The sequence below is a fragment of the Mustela putorius genome, unplaced genomic scaffold, assembly GCF_011764305.1.
Source record: "Mustela putorius furo isolate JIRA1106 unplaced genomic scaffold, ASM1176430v1.1 tig00000095_pilon_pilon_pilon, whole genome shotgun sequence".
Lineage (NCBI taxonomy): Eukaryota > Metazoa > Chordata > Mammalia > Carnivora > Mustelidae > Mustela > Mustela putorius.
In genome coordinates, this window is record NW_025421280.1 from 6,818,094 (window position 1) to 6,842,923 (window position 24,830).

Consider the following 24,830-nt stretch of genomic DNA (forward strand, 5'->3'; position numbering starts at 1 on the left):
TCCCAAAGTGTTGACTTAATCTCATGGGGTATTTTCCCTCAGGTAAATGATTTTCTTCTGATTTGAAACAACATCTGTGGCAATGGTCAAACAAAAGTCAGTCGGGGTCGATCCATATCATCACATCAAAACAGGTTGTAGTCAAGGTCATAGACCAAACACATGCTTTCTCTTTCATCTAGTATGGTCTTAGTCCTCCTTAGAACAACTGTTAGGAGTACTGGCCAGCACAGCTTAAGGTCAAACAGAATGAGGACTTGCAGGAACTGATCCATAAATGGTAGATTTGATCATTGATTCCATTTTCAAAGGAGGAGCTTTTTTTTCAAAGGAGAAGCTGCTTCTATGATGAAATACATGTGAGATGCGTGCCCTTCATATCGATATAATCCACGGTCTTAAGCTACACACAGGAACCATCTAAAATACATTGGGAAGTAAGACTGCATTAGAAAAAACAAAGAAGTTAAGTTTGGGAACGTTGTAGCTTGTTTTCAGGAGACACATGTCCAGCAATTCAGCTAGCCTAAGGCCTGGTGCAGACCTCACCCTATCATCAGTCAGGCTGGGCTCACCCCAAACTAGAGAAGTAACCAGCAAAAGGTATTTGTGACGTGGGGAGAATTCTGGTTAAGAAAACCAGAGAATTTAAAATAGCCAGGGTAAGAGTTGTCTCACAAAACTCAAAGTGAAAGTACTAGGCTGTATGGACTCTTTGGAACAGGCATGTAACTGGACTGTCACCAGCTGGTTCTTCAGCTTGGGAGGGACCCATCTATATCTCCAGGTGGTGTGCTCTTAACCCCTCCCTCCCACTCCCCACGTCCTGTCTGGGAGAACACGCCCCAAATGACCACAAGGGGGAGCATTGACCTGAGGAGTCAAGCCCCCCCATAGGTGATACCGGGTGGATGGTAGTGCACGTTAAAGGGACATGTCAGAAAGCTGACCATTTACAGCTAAACCTCCACCATTCACGTGCTCAGCCATTATCCACGCTGGGAGCTAGTCCTCCAGCACTGGCTCAGTGTGGACACAAACATCTACCAATTTTGAAACCCAAACAACCTCTCAGCCCACAGGTCAGTTCTAGGGGTCTGAAAACTTCCCAGACAAAATGTTTTCTCATACCCCCTTTCTGAACACTGGAGTGCTCTCCTAGCTTCATAAGGAAAACAACCTTAAGTGCCTGCAAACCGTCCTAGAAAGGGGAGAATCTGCCTTTCACACCTTGGAGGCAATTTCCCTTCCTAATACTGAGCATGGGGGGGCTCCCCAAGGTCTTTTCTGCTAGAGTAAGGACACTGAACAATTATTTAAACCTTTCCCAGCCATCTTCCATAATTCACCGTAGAAATCCCAAATAGAAAACTTCCTCCTTTCCCATCAATGGTGCCCCATGAGGGTAGTGCCTTTCTGCCAGAAATAAGTTCAGGGTCCGGTGTATCATTTCCACTTGATTCTTGAAGAGGACTGGCCAAAGAAAGAGAAGGAGAAAAGAAAACAATTCTTGAAGAGCTTCTAAATAATGAATGGCTAGCACCTTCTCCACCTTGGTGCCCATTCTTACCCCCCACCCCGGAAGCTCTACCAGTGCGAATCCATACAACGGGCATGAAACATGCTCCCACATTGAATGTGCCGTTTTTTAATTTTTTTTTATTTTTAATTTTTTTTTTGTTGGCTTGCTGTATAACTGGCCACATGTATCCTGGCATCTAAAGAGAAACTACAGCTTCTAAATGTCAACGTGGCATTTTTCTTCCAGCTTTAGAAATGTAATTGTGGGGCATCTGGGTGGCTCAGTGGGTTAGGCCACTGCCTTCGGCTCAGGTCATGATCTCAGGGTCCTGGGATCGAGTCCCGCATCGGGCTCTCTGCTCAGCGGGGAGCCTGCTTCCCTTCCTCTCTCTCTGCCTGCCTCTCTGCCTACTTGTGACCTTCTCTGTCAAATAAATAAATAAAATCTTAAAAAAAAAAAAAAGAAATGTAATTGTGCAATGGAGTCGTGAGGTCCTTGGCGTGAAGGCCCGTGCATTTCCTGCATGTGCAGAAAGTCACACTTGAACTTCACAATGCGCTTTGACTCAGTCAGCCCAAGATGAAGGAAAAAAGAAAGCATATCAGTGTGTGTCATACCAGCTTTGGAAAATGAGGTTCCCCCCACCCCCAGCCCAAAGATTCACCAAATTTATTCACTAGATTTATTCTATTAACTGCAATCAACTTCAGAACATGTAATTTAACCAAATAACCCAGAAGCTGAAGACATTCAACAGCCTAAGAAGGGGCTTCGTCAAAGGCAAACGGCCCTCACTTACCTGTTGAAACCCTTCTCCCTGAAATCATCTTCTAAGGGACAGAATTGTCCCTATAGGAGTATTAGGTAATAATGATCATTTCTGTTTCTGAAACTCTTCCTAATAAATTACGTTTGCCTACATCATTGCCTTTGTTTTTCACAGCAACCCTGAGGAATGGGCTCAGGGACAGCTGTCATTCCTGATGGGTGAGGAGCACTTACTGGTTACGCTTCAGGATACCCAGACAACGGGCAGAATCGGTATCCAAATCCAGACCTTTCCATCTGGGAGTTCAAGCCTGTTCTTCCATCTCCCTGCCATGGCTTCCCAAGTAGCAGAAAACGAGCTCATTAAATCATTAGGACTTTCAGGAATAACCATACTTGCAAGCAAATGGCATTTTTTAAAAGAAGGCCGCCTCCTTGATTGCAAGAGGGCTTATAAAGCAGGCTTTTTCTACTCACTGTTCCTGTCATCTGTGAGACATACAACTTGAAAATGCCTTAAAGGAGTGAGTTAAAATTCTGGTGCTGGGAGCCTTTTAAATACCCCATTGTCTCTGAGGAGGAGGACAATCCCGCCTTTGTACGACCAACGGGGACACTTTTCATCAAGCCCTGCTCCCTGGAAGGCCTCCATCCTTAGAAGGCTTGTTGTCTTTTTCCTGCCACAACATCAGTGTGACACATCTCCCACTCAAGACGGCAGCCTCCTCAGACCCCATTCATGGATTCCTCTGGAAATTAATGTCTGCTCACCACCCCCTCAACAAAACAAAACAAAAATCTCTGGCTTTGTCAAAAGAGTGATTGGAAATGGAATTTGTGAAAAACCCTTTCTAGGCAGTGTGAACCCAGACAATATTGTGTTGTAACAGTCCCGTCTGATGTGTGCTGACGGGAATTCATCATTTTCGTTAACAGAATTGCTCTTTGTTATGTAAACTTTGTAAGGTCCGCCTCATATGACCTTTTGCAGGCGGGAATCCTGTGTTCAAAACTGTCCTCTTTCTGTGGGCAGTGGTATTCCTATGGCAACGTCGGGAACCAAATTACCACTTGACCTTAACATTCATACCGCTGCCGGGTTGGGTGCCAAGCCAAGCGAAGATGAAAATACTGTAAAATGTGTACATACACAGGTCCTATTCCCCAAGAATTGATTAAGTGGAATAAGTATTTGTTTTCCCATTTCTCCTTTTCATTTGCAGGTAGGTGAGATAGCAAGCCTCTATCAAGAACGACCACAACCCTAAAAATACATCATTTCTAGATTAATTCACTTCTGTTCACCTTAGATATCCAGCTCTGATCTATGTACCATTTAATCCCTGCGGGAGATAGTGGGATCTGAAATGTGTGCTTTTAGATTGGAGATTTGGCAAGCAAATAAAGCAGACCCCCACCCCCACACCAGCACTGCCTCCCTAACACCATAAGAAACAGAATTCCATCCCCATATGGTTTCCCAAGTGTGACTGACATGGCTCGAGCCAGCTCGTCCAAGCTCAGCCAATAGACCTGTGGTCTATGAAATCACCCCGCTTCCATCACCGCGAAGAACGGCAACCTCAATCGTGTGAGAACCTCTTCTTCTCACTCTGCCCGTGAGCATCTGAATTGGCACAACCATCACGAAGACCCGGCAGGGTTCCTTGAACTAGTTCAAAGATTTCGTCTCCTACACTGACGTCCTCCTGGAGCTGGCTATGAAGGGGTTAATTTCTGTGTTTCCCACACGTATGTACCTCATAAGCCAACAGATAGCCAAAGGTTGTTTAGCTATAAATATTCCAAGTGACAAGGACAATGACAGTGTATTAGTACAGTGCATGAAGAAAGCAGGCAGGCACTCAACAAAAAGAAAAAATCTGAGGGCAGATCCTGCCTCACCCACTTTCATGCCACCTGCGTGAGACAGGCGGGTCATCACATGTCCCTGGCCTTACTTCCTCTCCTGCTTGGTAAGGATGATGTGTAGTGGAAATTAAATACTCTAATGTGGGGTGTCTGACTCTTGATTTGGGCTCAGGGCTCAGGATCTCAGCATCGTGAGATTGAGCCCCATGTTGGGCTCCACACTGGGCATGGAGCCTGCTTCAGACTCTCTCTCTCTCCTTCTCCTTCTGACCCTCCCCCCAGCATGCATGTTCTGTTTCTTTAAAAAAAAAATTAAACATGGGACGCCTGGGTGGCTCAGTTGGTTAAGCAGCTGCCTTCGGCTCAGGTCATGATCCCAGAGTCCTGGGATCGTGTCCCACATCAGGCTCCTTGCTCGGCAGAGAGCCTGCTTTTCCCTCTGCCTCTGCCTGCCTCTCTGTCTGCCTGTGCTCGCTCGCTCTCTCTCTGTCTCTGACAAATAAATAAAATCTTTAAAAAAAATAGTTAAAAAAAAATTAAACATAAAAAAAAAAAAAGAATGTTCTAACACATACACAACGGTACATCACGTGTAGGTATCTGACAAATAACAGCTCCTTAATGACCCCGTTAGAATTACTACACTTAATCTTAACTGTTATTGAAATAAAATCCATTTTCCACATAGTTTGTGAGTGAAAAATTAGGATATCAGGGCAGAAAATAGATCTTTTTTTTTTAACTCTAGATTTTTTTTTTCCAATTCTGCCCCAGATTTTCAGATAAGTAAAATCTATAATCCACTTTGGAATACCCATTGCCAGCAATAAGAACATGTTAGAATTTAATCAGTTGGGTTTTCCATGAAAATAGCGGTGGAAACTTCCAAAAGCAAAGCATCTAGCCCCTAATACTGCTTTTTTGGGGGGAGTGGGGAGGGGAATTAGAAAAAGCCCTTAGAATTTCACACAAACTTTATCAGCCATGTGAGTGGAGCAAGATGAAAGCACTGACCTGTATATTTAGCACCAGTAATAATACTATGAATGCAAAAGAAAAAAAAAATGGGTGGGAGGTTGACAGTGTGAAGTTTTTCATGTAGGTGGTTCCCTGGTAACCTTACCTGGGTCTTCAGTGCAGTTCAGCCTTATCAGAGGCTGATAGGAAGCACACCACGCTCAGCCAGCTGTAAGGGTGTACTATGGCTCTTCCAAATAAAGGGCATGACAGGCATAGCTGTTTGAAAACTTACCTGCCAGGATATCTGCAAGCGCATCAGATGATCACTGGTAAACAGGTAACCTGAACTGATGGGTTCTTACAGACAGGGGCGATTGCAGGGCGAGAGAGAGGTGTTGGTCTGATTTGGAGTGTGGATACTGGACCCGCAGGCCACTGAACACAAACGCAGAAGCTTTTGTGTTGGTTATTCAAAAACTGGGCATGTGGGCAGAGGGCCCCACCACGTGTCCCTGCCAGGACTTCCAAGACCACACTAAACCTGCAAGGCTTTCTCTCCCAGACTTTCCCAGAAGAGCTCCTACCAGTGAGAAGCAAACTTTGAGCAGAGATGATACTAAGTTATTTCTAATTCTGTTGACCGCAACAATGTGGCGACAGGTGTATTTGAAACACACGTTTGGAAAAGAAAATGTATCAAAATTGATTTACTTTCACTGACTTGTATAACATTCATTCCTTTGTTTTAATACAGGGAAATGAAAAAAAATGATCTAAAATCTTACTACCCATCAATTCATACCTGATATCATTTTTTAAACTTTTATTCTAACTGAGACAACAGGGAGGAATGTACATAGGTGAGAAATGTACAGCTTGACTGGTTTTAATAGCCAACATACCTTTGTTACTGATACCAGCTCCCACATCAAGAGAAACATCACCAGTCTCCCAAAAGTCCCCTCTGCCCCTTCCAGGCACTACTCTTCTCAAAGAGCAAGCAACATCTAGACTTTGCCCAGCACTGAGTAGCTGCTTTCTCTTTAATTAACTAAAATAATTAGGTACATAATCAGAAAAATCTGAAAGCACGGAAGCATGAACTGGAAAGCAAAATTATCCTTCCCAACCCTCTTGACCCTAAAGGTACCTTTGATGCCCAGGTTTTCATTTTGATCATTTTGGTTTTTTTATTTCAGGGAAATGGTTGTGCCATTTGCCAGAATTATTTCTTCATTTCTTCTCCTTCTCCTCTTCCCTTTGCTCCTCCTTCTCTTCTTCCTCTTCATCCTCTTCCTCTTCTTCAGAATTTTTTAAAGGTTTATTTATTTATCTCTTGGGGAGGGGCAGAAGGAGAGGGATAGAGAGAATCTCAAGACGACTTCCTGCTGAGCATGGAGCCCCACTCAGGGCTCGATCCCACCACCCTGAGATTGCAACCCAAGCCAAAACCAAGAGTTGGACACTTGACCGACAGCCACCCAGGCACCCCTTCTTCTTCAAAGTTACACACAATAGAACATACATAAACTTGTCCTATTTGCTGCTTATCTTCTTTGTACTATTTTTGCCCTGCAGGATGTTTGTACCAATTTCATACTGCTGTGTTAAAAGTATTTTGGTGGGACAGGGCAGTAGGGAGAACAGTAAAAAGGAACAGTTTATAATTTGTAACCACATAAATTGTTCTCTTGATGGCAACAAGAGAAGAGGGGGACAAAAGTGCTTCTTCCTTTCTGTAAGAAGGTAGATATGGTCAGTCCTGCTGCTTCTCCAGGTATCTGGGTCCGTCCATAACAGAGCTCAAAAAAGAAAGCCCCTCTAGCCCAGGGGAAGGGCTCTCCATGCCTATCCCAGAGAACTCAGTCAGACCCCATTGGAAGTGCCCATGAGACATCTGGCAGAAAAGCGCATTCTTGAACTATGGTTTTGTTGGCTTCCTAGTTCATTATTATTTAGTATTTTCTTTGCTATCAGGTTGAAAAATGAACCCCCCCACACACACACAAAATGCCTAGAGCTCATGTAAGTTGCCTTCAGCGAGCTGGCTTAACTTTGTTTTCCTTTGACGGGAAATTGCCATCCAGGGAGACATTTTTCCAATATTGCAGACTTTAAGCCTGCAACTTTATTTTTATTAAAATATGTTTTTCCAATAGGTGGCAGTAGTGTGTTTAGCTAGAGCTAATACAGTCGCAATGGGGAGAAATTGTACAGTTGAAAATAATCGTACTTACCACTTATCAACAAGTTTCTCTTATACTTTGAGAGGTTGTCTTGACTTCTCCGAACCTCAGACACGGTTGCAAGATATCCTATCTAGCCTCTTAGAAACCGGCCCTAGCCCCTTGATAAGGAGAAAAAGATTAGAGAAAGAGCAAATAGATCTGCAATGAAGATTATTCCTTCTGTCCTTTAGTTCACTTACGGCAATGTTAAAATTGGAAATTTAAAGTTTAAGGTTGAAATTGTCCTTCTTTAACAATTAAACATCCAGAAAGCTGCGAAGGTCTAATTGGTCTGCAGGTCACCTACTTGAAAGGCCATCTTGATGTCCAGAGAAAGCCATGCGCTCTGCCTGTTTCATGTTTTACATTCGTGAGTTATAAGTAATAGTGGCTTCCTTCCAGCGAATCACTGTATTTGATGCTATCTCAAGAGAAGAGGTTGCTCTCCATTCAAGGTCAATTTATAGTATGCCCTTAGGAGGACTTGAATTTTCACCACTTTTTAGCAATACTGTAACTGGAATATTAGAGCTACTCTGTGTGTATCACAGGGTCTGGGAGAGGACAGGATGATACAGTCTGGGTTCTGCAATTTAGCTGAACATGATCCCAGTTGCTTCCTTTTCCAACTCTACCCCCACGAAGACTCATCTACACTCTCTTGGTTTATGAATCCATCTGTAAAATGGAACTGAATATAACTTCTGCTCCTTTATTGCAGAAGAATAAAACCCAAACCAGCCATTTTAAAAGGACCAAGCTTGAAGGGTGGATGCAATTTTATTTTCACTCTTTTTTTTATGCCTGAAATATTTTGTAATTAAACATCATATAATATTTTAATGACATCATCGTGTTTGGAAGGAAAAGCAATATATAACTTCAAGATGACTTTGTAGAACTTTTACTCATCATAGGAGTAAAACATGACCATTATAGAAAAATTGGAAAATTATCAGAAGTGGAAGACAGAGGGAGAAAAAAAATCACTGGCCACAGGGGAGATATCCACAGTTGCATAAGCCTAACATATTCGGGGGGTTGTGATCAGCATTCTTCACCCAAGGTTCCTGTAAGAGTTCAACAATTAAATAAAATTGGGCTGCTTTAGACTGCTGAACCCAAGGGACAAGCCCAGCACCTTATAAATCCCAAAATTATTGAGAATGTTGCTTTGAACAGAAGATTGAATTAATTAAATTTCTAAGGTCCTTTCCAAACCTAAGGTACTGTAATGTCATACATTCATTCAGCAAGTACTTATAGAATGCCTGCTGCTTGGAGGACACTTATGCTGGGTACTAAGATATACGTGGGTGAGTAGAAGCAGCAGGAAGACAGGCATTAAACAATGAAACAGATAATTCATTCCTTGATTATGAATGTATAAATGTACTCTGAGGTCGGTATGAAAGAGCAGTTTAGAGAGCCAGGAAATAACTGTGAACACAGAAAGAGTTTTGACCTAGACAAATGGAAGAAAGGGGAAGGAAGAGGAGGAGCCTGTCCATGCAAAAGCCCTGTGGCAAGAGAGTGTTATCTCATCTGAGAAGAGAGCAAAGTACATGATATGAGAAAGGTACAGGGATGCCACAGATGCGTTGAGAGAGGTTTCCAGGGCCTCTGGATCATGAGCGGACTCTTTAGACTAACAGCTTCATTTGTACTCAAAATAAGGTAGTATTCCATTGAGTTTTAAGCAGAGCGTAACTGTTCTTAGATTGAGCTTCCATGTTGAGGCTGAATTGGATGGAAATGGGGGTGGATATATATGGACACGAAGCATCTGCTAGAATCGTTCAGATTAGAAATGATAGGTGTGACAGTGGATGTGAAGAAAGTGATTTAAAAATCATCAATGGGACTTGATGCCATAGAGTATGATCAGAGGGGAAGGCAATAGAAAGGCTGCCTCCCACAGCAAATGCACTGAGTTAGGCTGTTGTTGACATATATATTATGTTTCAGGGAACATGACTTCCTCCAGTCAGCAAACATTCCCAAAGTACCTATGAAACTGTATTATGAAAAAATTTACTCCCACCACTCAGCAGGGAATCTGCTTCTCCTCTGACCCAGCCTACTCTTATGCTTTCCAACTCTCTCTCCTAAATAAATAAACAAAAATCTTTAAAAAAAAAAATTTTAGACAGCAAACTGTAACCATGATTCCATCCAGCCTGCTGCCTGTTTTTATGAATAAAGTTTTATTGACACACAGCCCATCCAAACCCATCTGTTTGGAATGTCTGTGGTTGCTTTCACCCAGCAACAACAGAGTGAAGCAGTTGCAACAGAAACAGAATAACCTACAAAGCTGAAAGTATTTGCAGTCTAGTGCTTGACAGGAAGTTTGCCAACCCCTAACTTGAATGATTTTTTTGTTGATCTTACCTTTCTGATTTTCTCTTACCTTGAGGAAACGAATTAACTCCTCTCAGCATTCCCAGACACAGAGCAGCTATACTACCCATGGGGCCAAATGGAGAAAACGGCAATGAGTGTTCGGATTATACAGAGTATGGGGCTGGTATAAGGTCTCAAAATAGATCATGGGAGTCTGCAATATTGATTTTACTCTTCCTTTGCCTGGTCCTCAATCTCCTCTTCCAACCTGACCTTGCTGCAAATTCTAGAACCATTTCCTGCTTCAGCCAAACTGAAAACTTTCTCAAGTCCGTGACCTCATCTATACTGCTCCCCACCTTTGTTTAACTCTAAGTTTACTGAAATACTGCCTGTTCACAGTCTTTATGAAATTATTCCAAATTGACTCAAGCAGGTGCCTCTCCTTTGTTCAAGTATACTTCATGCTGTGTCTGTTCCTCTCTTCATGGCTTACCTCCAATCTGTCCTGGTCTTCTACTCACTTATCTTGCTAGGATTTGTGGGATGGGAGTGAAATTGCTCTTATCTACAGCCCTGTAGGACTTAGCACAATACCTAGCCCTAGCAGAATCTCAGTAACTAACTGTTGGTTTCAGTTAAATATACACCTAATAATGATGGCAAGTTTTATGATATAATCCTAAAACGAGTTCCTCCAAGGGGAGAAGGCAATATAGAGGGTGAGTTTCCAGCAACCTAATCTAACAACGGGCTGGGAAGATTCTTCCTCTGAATGCAGACATCACACCCAGTGACCCAGAGCTTGATTTCAGCCTATCGACCTGTTCTGTGTGGCTTGGCCTATGTGGACCCATGCAACATTATAATCACTCTAATTCAGTTGCCAGCATCTTAACATAGGAGAACATCACCAAACAATAACAACAAAATCTAGATTTCTGGTTTATTTTAGGGAAACCTGGATGCCCACATGGCAACAATTTACAACACTCAGTAGAAACTGCTCTTTTTAGAGGAAGAATAGGTATAGTCTCAAATTTGTCATAGTCCCCCCTGTTGTGCGACTGATCTTGTAGTTCCGACACATTGGCCACTTGTCCTCTTACTTACTACACTTATATACTCCTCTGAACAGATTTCAGAGGCATATGAAATACTACTTTTACCCAGGTTTTTAATAAAAGTATTAAACTTTTTTCTGGGGCCAAATTCTGATAGGCCCTCCTTACTTAAAGTTAGCTGGATTTAAAAAAAAAAAGTAACAAAGCCAATTACATCTGTATTTCACATAAACATTGAGTGATTTTTAGTGTAAGTATGTCCCATGTATTTTTATTTGCTTAATATACCAACTCTACTTCCACTTGGCACATGACCTTTGGCAAGTTGCCTAGCTTTTCTGTGCCTCAGTTTTCTCTTCTGTAAACTGGGGATAATAAAGAGACATTGTGATGACAACATAAATATTAGCCACTAACACTCTTAGTTTTTTTTAACTTTTACAATTAGATATACTTTACATGTAACATTTGTAAGTTGAAGGTTATGGTGTGCTGAGTTGATACATTTATATATTCCAGTACAGTTACAAATATAGCATTAGATAACACCTCTATCATGTCACATAGTTACCATTTCTTTTTTGTGGTGACAGTAACCAGTTTGAGGTTTATAATACAATATTGTCGACTACAGTCACTATACTGTGAGTTAGAACTCCAGGACTTACTTATCTACTGGTTCCCTTCTGTACCCTTAACATCCCCCAGGTCCCCACCCACCCCCCCAAACCCTCGGTCACCACCATTCCACGCTCTATCTTTGTGAGCTGGGCTGTTTTAGATTCTACATATAGGTGATAGCATACAGAGTTTCTATCTGTCTCTGCCTGACTAATCTCACTTAGCACAATGACCTCAAAGGTGTGTCCATATTACAGCAAAGCTCAGGATTTGCTTCTTTCCTGAGGCTGAATAATATTTCATTTTATATATATATACATATATATATATACACACACACATATATTTATATATATATATAAAATAGTCATTTTATTTTTTATATTTTTATATGTTAAATATATTTTATATATTATATATATTAAATATGTTTATATATTATATATATATTTATCTATTGTCTTTGTCCATTCATCTGTTGACATTTAGGTTGTTTACATATCTTGGCTATTGCAAATAGTACTGTACTAAAAATGGGGGTCCAGCTATCTCTTCAATAACCTGTTTTCATTTTCTTTTTTTTTTTTTTTAAGATTTCATTTATTTATTTGACAGAGATCACAAGTGGGTGGAGAGGCAGGCAGAGAGAGAGAGAGGAGGACTCTCTCCCCACCGAGCAGAGAGTCCAATGCGGGGCTCAATCCCAGGACCCTGGGATCATGACTTGAGCTGAAGGCAGAGGCACCCATGTTTTCAGTTTCTTTGGAAATATATACCCAGAGGTGGAATGCTGGATCGTACAATAGTTCTGTTTTTAATATTTTGAGGAACCTCCATACTCGTTTCCATAGTGCTGCGCCAATTTGCATTGCTACTAACAGTGCACGAGGCTTCCCTTTTCTCCGAGCTGACCCACAGTTGTTATCTCTTGTCTTCTTAATGATAGACATTCTAACAAGTGTGAGGTGTTATCACAGTGTGGTTTTGACTTGCATTTCCCTGGTGATAAGTGATGTTGAGCATCTTTCTGTATACCATCTGGAGGTGTCCTTTGGAAAAATGTCTATTTAGTTCCTCCACCATTTTTTTTTAAAGATTTTATTTATTTATTTGACAGAGAAAGAGAGATCATAAGTACACAGAGAGGCAGGCAGTGAGAGAGGAAGAAGCAGGCTCCCCGCTGAGCAGAGAGCCTGATGTGGGGCTCGATCCCAGGACCCTGGGATCACGACCCGAGCTGAAGGCAGATGCTTAAGGACTGAGCCACCAGGCACCCCCCCTTCTCACCATTTTTTAATAGAATTTAATATTGTTGTTATTTTATATGAGTTTTTTTTTTTAAGATTTTATTTATTTATTTTAGAGAGAGCTAGAGCATGAGTAGGGGGAGGGGCAGAGGGAGGGGGAGAATCTTAAGCAGGCTCCATGCCCAGTGAGGACCCCAACTCAGGATTCAATCTCACAACCCTGAGATCATGACCTGAGCCAAAATCAGGAGTTGGATGCTTAACCAACTGAGCCAACCACATACCCCAATTTATAGGAGTTCTTTATGTATTTTGGATATGGAACCCATATGTAATATGTGGTTTGCAAGTATTAGATTTTTTAAGAAAAATAGGAGACAACATATTTCATTGGGAATGTTTGATAAACAAAGTGTATATGTGTTCAAATATACAATTTAAGATGCCACATTTGGGCAATACTCTGGACAACCCCTGAAAAATCTCAGTGGCTTAACAATAAAGATTTATTTCTACCTTGCATACTGCAGAATGTAGATCAGGGACTATATCCCCCTTACGATGGAAGACTTGAAACCCAAAGTCACAACAGCCAAGGACGAGAGAAACAGAGTTGGTGCACTAACTGTTAATAGCCCAGACCCAGAAGTGATACAGTTGCTTCCATTGTTCAGAAAGAGTCACATGTAGGGCACCTGGGTGGCTCAGTAGGTTAAGCCTCTGCCTTCGGCTCAGGTCATGGTCTCAGGGTCCTGGGATCAAGCCCCGCATCAGGATCTCTGCTCAGCAGGGAGCCTGCTTCCCCCTGTCTCTCTGCCTGCCTCTCTGCCTACTTGTGATCTCTGTCAAATAAATAAAATCTTAAAAAAAAAAAAAACTTAAAAAATAAAATAACAAAAAGAAAGAAAGAGTCACATGGTACTAAGCTAACTGTAGGGGAACACACAGACTACCTGGTGAGCAGTACCCATCATGGCCATGGGTGCCATTATATGACAAATATGACCTGCTTCACTTTTTATATTACCCATCTGACTACTGTAGATTTGGATTTGCAAGTCCAGTGTGTGTAACGGATGCAAAGTCAGAAGACCTATGTCCTAGTTATGATCTTTCTCAAGTCAGAAAGTATAGCTGGAGGATTTTCTTCTTTCCTTGGGAGATTCATCTCCTCCTACCACTGGAGAAGCAAAGGGACTTTTTTCTCTTCCTATCAGGAGCAGGAAGCTGTTCCAAGTTGAGTTGGCTATACTTTCACCTGGGAAACTTGGAAGGAGAGTATGAAGTCATCAAGCAAAAGGAAAATGAAAGGAGGAAACTATTATTCTGATTCAGGGCCCCCAGGTATGAGAGGTAACAGGCCTTTTCTATTTGTAGCATGGAAAGCAGGTCTCATTTTTCATTTTGGATTTGGAGATACATAAACCTTGATGTCTTCCAGCATTGGAAGAATAACTCTCAGAAGATAGACAAATGTCTGCACAGGTTCAATCAGTGGCATGTATCCAGGTGTTTTCCTGGAATGGAATTTTACCAAAAGCATTTTGGGCTGCAGCTCTGTTTTCAGAAGAACATCATGTCGATCAGTATAGCCAGGCTTTGGAGCTCACTGACTTGTCTCAGAACCAAAGGCCAGTCAGCCGATAAGGTTGATGAGGCTATGTTATAATCTAATCTTATATGGGGTTTCTGAGCCATGGGGAGAGAGGGAGAGAGAAGCGAGCTGGAGAGAACTAGTCTGAGATGAGTGATGAGGCTTTGTCAGTGACACCTAACCTGCACAGTTCATAAATCAGAGACTATTTCCTGATCTGAAAATCTGGATTTGCAGCTTTGGTGATTATTTTTAGATAAGTTCTGTGAGGTTTACAAGTAGGAACTTGAAAACACAATTAAAACCCTAGAACAGATAAGCCATCTGTGTGCACTCAAGGAAAGAAAAGTGAATTTAATCTTTATACTCTCCGAAAAAGGAGGAAGGTGCTGTTGGCAGGTCCATAAAATGTGTATGATGGCCAGGGTGGCAGAGACTCAAAGTCAAGGAGAGAATCATTTACCCGATGTCATCATTGTGCCTGGATCATCTGTTAAAGTTTCCTGAGCTTCAGTCATCCTGGTGCCATAATGATCTCTGAAAAGAAAAAAAAATGCTTGTCTCAAAAAGATCACAGATTTGATCCACGACTTATCATTATAAATATTGGGAGACTTTTCTTAGGTGTTTACTAAAGTCTTGGAGACTTACTGAGGTGCTAAAATCCTTGAAGGGAGGAGCTATGTTGGTCCATTTCACGTTTGCTTTCCTTTGCTTCTTCCCCAAATCCAGAAAACTCTCACAGCTCCACGAAACTAATAAGACATCCCAAATATAACCTCTTAACACCCTCGTATGAAAATCAACCAGACCCTTACAATTCCCTTTTATTCTCCATTATACAAACAGGTAAAAAAAAAAAAAAAAACTTGGAAATCATCCTCAGTGAAGTTAACACTAGATACTCTGTGTTTAATAAACTAAGAAAGACTAATCCTTATGTTTTCAACTTTTTTTTTCTTTCAGTATTAAACATAGTTATATCCACTGAAGGAAGATTCGTTGATGAGTATCTTGATTTCAGGTGGTCTCACTTAGCTCTAATACTAGTTATCAGTCTTTTAAGTGGTTCTGTGATGTTATCAACAACCTTATAGTAAACTTCCTTTACTGCATAAATCAGGCAGTCAGTTTCTATTGCTTGCTACCAGAATTTCTCCTTGGTGCATGATCTATCTATTCTGCCTGGTATTGGAGCTGCTTACGTCTGTGGATCTCACCAACAAGAAGCAGCATCTTTCAGGATAGGTTAGCTTAATATCTCATGTGCAACATAATGCCCAGAGTCGAGTCTCACATCCAAATAGTTAAAAACGTGGATTCTGGAGTCACATCACACTGATTAAATCCCAACTTCAGGATCCCTGGGTGGCTCAGTCGGTTAAGTGTCTGCCTTCAGCTCAGGTCATGATCCCTGGGATTGAGTCTCACATCGGGCTCCTTGCTCAGCGGGAGCCTGCTTCTTCTTCTGCCTGAAGCTCCCCCTGCTTGTGTTCTTTCTCTCTCTGACAAATAAATAAATAAAATCTTAAAAAAAAATCCCAGCTTCTTCCTTTACTAAGTGCATGACCTTGGGCAAGATAGCAACCTTTCTCAGTCTTGGCTTCTTTGTGTAAACTTAAGAACACATCCCCGTTTTAATGCTTAAGGGCCCAGAGCATAGAAAGCATTTCATAAGTATTAGGTATTATAAGAAAAATAAATAATAAATATTGGGCTTTTTTAGTATAATGAGATGAATTTATATTATTTTGTTTTTTATTACTTCATGTTATATTCACATTATAAATCATATATATTATGTCTAAAATTATCATATATGTTACAATAAATTATATGTTCATATTACATATATCATGTTACGGTTATTATTTTAAGTCAATAAATGTATAGTTGAATTTAGTTTTTTCTCAAACTGTAAGCTCAGTTTTAATTGACCTTATGAGGTGGCTTGCTCATTTTTAAGAAAAGTTGTCTAATCCTTGGTTTTAAAAAATCTATGTTAAAAGTTTTCCCTTTGAAGGAAGTAATCATTTTTAATACAAAAATTATTAAAATGCCAGCAAGGAGTTTTTCCATAATCTGCTAAATTTTTCAACCTCTATGCAAGTAGTATTCAGCTGGTTGAAATGTTTTTGAGTCTTTTTTTTTTTCTTTAAAGATTTTATTTATTTATTTGACAGAGAGATTGCAAGTAGGCAGAGAGGCAGGCAGAGAGTCAGGGGGAAGCAGGCTCCCTGCTGAGCAGAGAGCCCGATGCGGGACTGGATCCCAAGACCCTGAGATCATGACCTGAGCCAAAGGCAGCGGCTTAATCCACTGAGCCACCCAGGCGCCCCTGTTGAGTCTTTTTCTTAATGTCATGAATGTTTTTCAAGAAAAATCTGTGCATTTCATCTGCCTGAACACAGAGCTTTCCAGAGCAACTCCATTTTCCACAGAGTTGTGGGCTGTAAAGTCATCTCTTTCTCCAGATCTCTTTCACTTGATCTCCGGATGGTGCCGAACTCTGAGATGCTTCTTTTCTTGCATTTCCGAAAGACTCTGTCTGCTTTCAGACCCACTGGTCAGTTTCATCCCTCCATCTGACCTCTCTAACAAATATCGGACATTTCTTCCTCCTTGGCATAGCAAATGATGCTGCTGAATTTCACTCTGTTTCTTTAGTGCTGATGTCAGAAATGTTCTTTTGTTTCATTGAAGCATTTTCATCCCTAGATTGAAGTGCTAACGCCTGAGTTCTCAATCATGTCATCAACATGGCAATCAGGGATGGGTTTGGCTTTTATTTTCTTTGGAAACCCCTGGTCCCCAGAAGAGTGTCATCACGGAACTGCTGCAATGAACACAGAATTGATTTATCTGTTCAACCATTACTAATTGGGGATTGACAATGGGTCCGATTTGCTCAGAATGTTGGCCTGACTCCGAGATGAATGGGACACATCCGCCTGTGTTGTATAAGCAAACAGTCTCAGAGGATAGAATTCTCTACTGAAGATCAATGCTTCTCTTTATTTCAAGCTCATGGCACCAGTCCTTATTTGGAATATAAATACAATAAACTCCCCCATAGACCTCCAAGGACAGAAGAATGCCAGGGCAAGACAGAGAAGGGAGAAGAAGGTCATGAGGGGAAGAGGTTGCTGCCTCCTCAATATGCGAGAACTTTCTCATCCAGTTTCACAATTAAGGAAACAAGAGCTCAGAGAGGTCTGATACCACTTCTGCGGTAACATAGCTGGGATGAGGCAAAGCCATCTGGTTGCCTGTGGGACCCGTGCTTTCCCCCTCCTCTCCCGCACTGCCCCACAGACGGGGAATGGTGGGGAATGGGTAACAAAACAGGGCAACACACGGTTGGGACCAGCTGAAGGGCCCCTAACCGCTCCTGTTCCAGAATCTGAGAAGATAAGCAAAGTCAAAGAAAGAACATTTGAATGATTTTGACTCTTATTAATTGTCACTATCTAATTAGAAGGCATTTGATGTAGTCTGCTAAATTTCTAAATGTCTCCCTATCTACCCGTGTGCATCTTGATGTCTGCCCTAGAGAAATGCTTGCACATTGGTAGGGGAGAAAAAAATAAAAAGCATGTACGTTATCTGTAGAATTTTATGTAATGTGCAGAAACTGGAAACCACACAAAGGTTCATTAATTTTGGAATAATTAAATACATTCTGATGAATCTGTACTATTAAATACTATGCTGTTAAGATGGATCTATATATGTAGAACTAGGAAGATCTTCTAAACACATTAAGTGGGAGAGGCAGGCTTCCAGCAATGAAATGACTATGTCAGGGGATAAAAGTACAGCATAGGCAATATGGTCAACACTACTGTGTTAGCATTGTATGGTGACAGATGTAAGCACAGCATTACATATGGACTTGTCAAATCACTGTGTTGTATACCTGAAGCCATTGGAACATTGTGTGTCAACTATACTTAATTAAAAAAAAAAAACACATTAAGTAAAAAGCAGAAACATGTTTGTAAAATGATCACACATCTGTAAAAATTAACTTAAAGTTTAGTATTTCAGGGGCACCTGGGTGGTTCAGTCAGTTAAGCATCTGCCTTCGAAGGGCTCAGGTCATGATCTCAGGGTTCTGGGATCGAGCCCCACATTGGGCTCTCTGCTAAGTGGGGAGTCTGCTTCTTTCTCTTCTTCTGCCCATCCCCCTGCTTGTGTACTCTCTCTCTCTCTCTCTCTCTCTTTCTCTCTCTCATATACGTAAACAAAATCTTTTTTTTTTTTTAATCAGTATTTCATAAAAGGGAACAATGCGTGAAGAAGAGGAAACTAATATTTCCAAATTGGGGATGCTAGGGAAGCAAGATCACAGACTGCTTCAGGTAGAAGGTGGTATTTAAATGGGAACTTGGAGCGTGGTGAAATGTAGAGATAGAAGAATTTACCCAGAGCCCCCTAGCTAACAGGGAGCTGAGCCAAGGCAGGTACCCAGTGCCATCTGAATCCAGAGTGGGGGCTTTTAAATAAGATCCCTTTGACTATAAATCCCAAACAGCAAATGTAAGCTGTAGACATCACCTTACATCTGCGTAAGGTAGAGGTAGAAGATATGCATGTATCTTTATTAAGTATTTACTGTGTGTTTGGTGCTCTGCTGGAGGTGGTGTGGGGTACCCAGGTGAATTAGAGTTCCTGGCCTTAATAACTGGAGGCTGGTCGGGAGAGAAGATGCATTTATAAACCTTTTTCATTTATGAAAGTTGAATCAACTTTAAGACCCAATTATAGGGAAATTCAGAAGAAGGATGCATGAGCCAAAAGGAAAGCTGCTTCCAGCTGGGGGATTAGAAGATGTACCAGGTAAAATGTGTTAAAATACAAGAAACAGTGGGTGCCTGGGTGGCTCAGTCAGTTGAGTGTCTTCCATAGGCTCAGGTCATGATCCCAGGGTCCTGGGATCGAGCCCCACGTCAGGCTCCTTGCTCAGCGGGAGTCACCGTGCTTTCTCTCACTATCTCTGTGTCTGTGTCTCTCTCAAATAAATAAAGAAAATCTTTTTTAAAAAATACAAGAAACAGAAAACTAACAGTGACCTAAACCATAAGTCTTACTTTCTGAACAGGAAATCTGAAACTGGCTATTCCTAAACTATTCAGCATCTCAGCAGTGTCTTTAAGGACATAGGTTTTTCCTGTCCTCCTCAGTAAGCCTTCATCTTTGGGCTGGTCACATCAGCATCCATTGCGGCAGCCACAAGCACAAGCATGTCAACCACGTTCAAGAGCAAGGAACAGGAGGTAGCCAGGGCAGCACAGGGAAGGGAGTGTGGCTTTTAATGAGGGACAGTCTGTTAGCATCTCTCTGAATAAACTTTTCCCCAGATGCCTCCTACATCCATTTCTTCTTATAGTTCTTTGGCCAGAATGGGTCATAACTCCTCCACCCCCAAGAAATACCATGAGAGCCCAATCCTGCCTTTTCCATTCTATCCTGGAATCCTGGCTGGGAATAAGGAGCCCTGCGGCCCCGAGGAGCACTCAAGGGTATGTGCCCTAGCAGCTTCTGTGGAGGAAGGAGTCCTTGGGTTGGATCTGAAACAATGGTGAAAAGAACATTTATTGGATTGTCTCTCCGACATCCCTTTTCTAAGAATTGACCCTGCCCAGCTCCAAGTGGGAGTAGCCAAGATCATACACTATGTTCCTGCCTTCTGGGAATCGTTATAATAGATTTAAATAGATACTGCCAAATCAGTCTTCGTTTTGTCTGGTCCTCTCCAGGGGCATTTCTGACTTTCTTCTTTTTATTGAAGCTAATTGTGTAAGCGTCGTACGGCTGCTTGGCTGTCAGTCAACGTGGTTGTTAATTCTCTGTGCTCGGTTTCTGGCATCAGTCAAGATCTCAAGCATTTCATCAGGAAGAATTTAACAGAAAGGATTATTAACCAGGCATGAGGAAATCAAAAAGGCACAAGGGTATCACAGAGGTACTGAGTACAGAAAGCTCGCTTTCTCCCTCCCCAGTGTTAAGGGAACGAAGAGGTTAGGTTATTAAAGCTTAATAGAAACCCTTAGGAGAAACGGGGGAGAAAGAAGGAATGGGAAGAAGCAAATATAAGAGACTTGAGGGAGCTGAGCCCGGAGCTAAGTCTGTTGAGGTTCGGGTGCTTGCTGGTACGGATGTCTCTGGAAGAGTTCGATGCACCTAGTTCTGGGAATGGAAAGACCTGCAACTAGAACCAATGGGCGCCGCCATGTTTACAACGCAATGCTGGAGAGAGACTGCCAGCAGCCACAGGCGAAAGCGGCGGGAGCCAGTCTCCTCCCTCCCCCTGCTCCCTTTCCCTAGCCTTCCCGATGCACGAACCTAACGGGAGGCTGCTGGCAAAACAGAAGTGGGGCTCACGGAGCACGGCCCCGGCATCACTAGCAGAGTATAGATTTGGAGCTTAAATGGTAGGCCTCTGTGATCATTCTTGAGTGGACGTCGTAATAGAACCTACCTCGTAGCATTATTTTATAATATGGAAGAAGTTACCTAGAACTTGGTGGCTAGCAGCCAAGAGAGTGAACATGTAGGCCACATTTGGGGACAGTATTTGGGACACACTTAGGCTAAAAAAAACTATTGTTTTCCTGAAGTTCACAGTCAGCCGGAAGTCCTGTTTTTTATCTGGCCACTCTTCACCTAGGACAGAGTAAGAAGGTTGCGTTTTCTTTTGTCTGCACTGAGAAACCAATGGTAGGGTTTTCAGAGGCACGGTGGGGTAATTTATGTTTTACTAAGATCGTTCTGATTACTTTGGAGAGCAGATGGTAAAGAAGTAAGAGCATGGCCACTGCAGGGGTCCAGGGAGAGAGGATGGTGGCATTAGACCAGGTAGCAGTGGAGCCTGAGAAAAGTAGATAGTTTGAGGAGATAGAGTTTGGAGATAAAGATCTAAGGACTTATTTACAGATTATTTTCTTGAGGGGGGGAGATAGACAAGAGAAAGAGGAAAATGAAGGATGCTCTTAGGATTTTGGCCTCAACAACAGGGCAGATTCTCTCTGATCTAATGATAAGAAAGACTTAAATAGTGCTTCCAATGGGCCATGTTCACTTCTAAGCATTTCACATGTATGAACTCATTTAGTATTGACTCATTATGAATTAGGCCCTTGAGAGTGATAGGGAGACCTAGTCCCATTTTACAGATGAGAAAATTAAGACACTAAAAGGTGAAATAATGTGCCCAGGGTTGTGCAGATGATATGCTGCAGACCCAGGTTTCTAACCCAATCAGCCTGGCTTCAAGTCCATACTCTTGAATGCCGGGCTCTGCTGTCTCTCGGGGGATTGGGCCCATGATGGGCACTTGGTAAAGAGTAGTTGAATCACTGAATGAGTGAGCGAATGAGGGGACGGGTCTGTGAATGGGGTCCTCACACTGGTCTCATGTTTATTTTTACACAGGATGGCCCCTACATCCTTAGGCATGACAGGAAGAGGTTATCATTGTGCTTTTCTCCATTTTCCACAAGAATTTCCATTTTCCCTTCGTCCTTCTGGACATCATCTCATATGTTGACGTTGGAAGTCATTAAAAGAATACCTGCGAGGCGTTTTTAAAGTGTCAACTATTACTAGGTGGAGTTAAGAAATACTCTTTTGCAGTGCTCCAAGCGAACTGGCACAGGTAGTCAAGTCTGAGCTCCAAACAAGCCACATAGGATCAAATTCACATTGACTCTGTCATCAGCCAAATCTGTGGTCCAGGTATCTTCCAACCTGGAGGGCATGATGTGCAGATGAGCCATCTCCCTCAGAGGGACTCTACTTGCTGCAGGAGACGATCTAGTGTGGCCTTAAAGGCTGCTTCCCCGGTAGGCAAAGAGTCTTGGATTCAAACAGTGGCTCTGCTCTGTGGCTTAAAACAGTTTCTCTGTGTTTAGCTTCCTTGTTTGTAAATTAGGAATAATAACAGCGCCTTTTCACTGGATGATTGTTAGCACTGAGAAGATAATGCTTTTAACTAGTATCTGACTGATTAAAATGCAGAATAAAAGTTGGCATCTGTTATTTCTATATCTAATTCGGACCTAGCAGCAAGCTAGTCCCATCAGGCCCACTAGAAGCACCCACAGCTACATACTAGGTTCTTGCCTGGAATGTGCCCCGGTTTTCACGCCCAGCTGGGAGCATAGGAAAAAGCAATGATTTTGTTCTTAGAACCATCCCTTACCACACTCCCTCTTCCCTTGGGTCCAGGAGCTGTCCCGGAATCCCTCCCGGCTCTAACACTCTAACGGCAAGATCTGGCCCAGACCTCACAGGTCTGTTGAGGCCCCCACCTTACATCCCATCTTGGCTTCAGAGGAAGCGCACACCCAAGAACTTGGAAGCTGACTGCGACTTCCGTGTTTTCCGTTCATGTCACCACATTTGTGAGTGAGTTAAAACGATAGAATATTCAGATATTAAATGTCAACCTAGGACAGGGAGTGGAGTTTATAGGGTTTTTCATCTTTTTACTGACAGATCCTTGCCTCTGAGTGGTGAAAGCCCCAAAGAAAACAACTCTGCCAGGAGACATGTCTCAGTATCTGTTTGCACCATTAGTAGGACATAAATTCATCTTTATGGCAATATCATTGAGGAAGATAACCTTGAAGAGCTTGTTACATTGGACCTACTGAGTGGCTCAGTTGGTTTAACGTCCAGCTCTTGATTTCGGCTCGGTCATGATTTCAGGGTCCTGGGATGGAGCCCTGTCCATGCTCACTGGGGAATCAGCTCTGGGATTCTCTCCCTCTTCCTCCGCTCCTACCCTCAGCTCACAGGCACAGGCTCTTTCCTCTCTAAAATAAACAAATCTTAAAAAACAAAAAAACTTTTTTTAAAAAAAGTACACATTACACCCAATAAAAAATAATTTTAGAAATAGATGAACCTACTCTTAAGAAAGCCCTGTATGCCTAAATATGAGCACATAAAACAGATAGAAATTGGGGATGTTTATTCACTTAACAAAAAGGTTTTTATTTTTAGCCTCAATGCACACTTTCCTGGAATTGGTTGAAGTATGAGCTATGAAACACATTTAAAATGTGATCTGATTCACATGAAATTTTCCCCTTTTACACTAACTAGCTCAATCACTTTGTCTCTCTAGAACATCAAGACCTGGTTAACAAAATAAGAGGCTTAGGTTAAATAATTTCAGAGTCCCATCCAGGAGCAAAATCCTACTTTTGTGGGACTGGAGAGCAGCTTGACATATTGTTTTTTTTCCTCTATATGTACATTTTTCCTTCACTCTTTCCCTCGTTTAAGCAGATACCAGATTCTGGGCTTCTTCCCCAGCACAATTTTGTGGCAAGGCAGAAAGCAGAGAGAACCTATCTTTTCCAGGGAAGAGGCAAATAGGGTAGCGTTTAGAGTGAGTTAGGAGAAACCTAAAGGCAAAAGTGCTGTGGGGCCAGAATCCCAGAGAAAATTGGCTTATTGGAGCATCGACACATCAGTGGAGGGGAGTCCTACGTCCCAAGCTTCCTGCTGAAGCAGTCACGAGCTTCAGAACTAGCCTCTGTGAATGGTAACAGTGGTATTCCCAAGACGACCTCTGTGGTCTGACAGCCAGAAGACACCCCCACCACCCCACCCCACAGCTTGGAGTTAGGCCCTAGGAATCAAGAGAAAGGAATGCCAAAAATGACTGAGACTAAGATTCCCACCAGTATGGCAGGATAGGTGCTCAAAATGAAAACTGAATACGCTCAGTGATAGGAACAGACGTGATGCTCCAGGAATGCTAGATCTAGGGACTGGGTCCATACTCACTGTAGGGCCACATCACAATATTGGCAGTCCTTCATTCTTTCCAAATTTTCACTGTTAAATCCACCCCCCCCCTCCATTTTTGTCCAATCCTTTCATTTCTCCTCTTTTCAAAACTATATGACCTGCCTGAAAGAATGTTTCAGGGCCCGTTTTTTTTTCTCTTCTTCCAAGAACTCAAGGATTTACAGAAAAGTCTGGGACCTACAGCTGCTGTAGTATGAGGGGCACTTGGCAACTGCTGCCCCTTGGTTGGGTTCAAGGGGGCACTGCAGGAGGGGTTAGGGCTCCACTCACCACGAAGAGCCCTGTGATTGGCTGTGTGAGTAGGGCAGGAGTCAGTTTATATCTCTGAGCTTCCGTTTTTTAGAATTAAGCTGGGAGCCCGGCGGGAGTGGGCGCTATATCCAGAGCGCCCATGAATGGCGGAGCAGACTGAGCCTTCCTCAAGGATGTCCCAGCCGCGGTGGGGGTGGGGGTGGTGGCGAAGATAAGGGCAGCCCCACCATCCACTGCGCAGCCCTTACCCCAGGGGACAGGCTCCAAGCCTCTCAAAGATATCTGCAAACTAAGGTTGTTCCTTTCCACCACCCCACCCCCGAGGGTTAATTGAGTTCGTGGATACAATTGAAATGCGACCTGAACTGAGACGTTTGCCCCAGCAAGTATGAAAAACAAGCTTTGTTCAGGTCTCTGGTCAGCAGGCCTTCAGAGAAACCGAGAGATGGCTGGAGCATTGGAGGTCCAGCCATCCTTTCTTCCGGAGCGTGTGCCCGTAGTGTGTTTCCGAAAACAGCCGCCCAGGGG

At 42.4% G+C, this 24,830-nt stretch overlaps 1 pseudogene; it reads right to left on the minus strand.

Annotated features, from left to right (window-relative positions):
- LOC101676732 overlaps window positions 1–24,103 on the minus strand; it is a 43,604-nt pseudogene extending 19,501 nt beyond the window's left edge.
- Window positions 24,104–24,830: the final 727 nt, after the last annotated feature.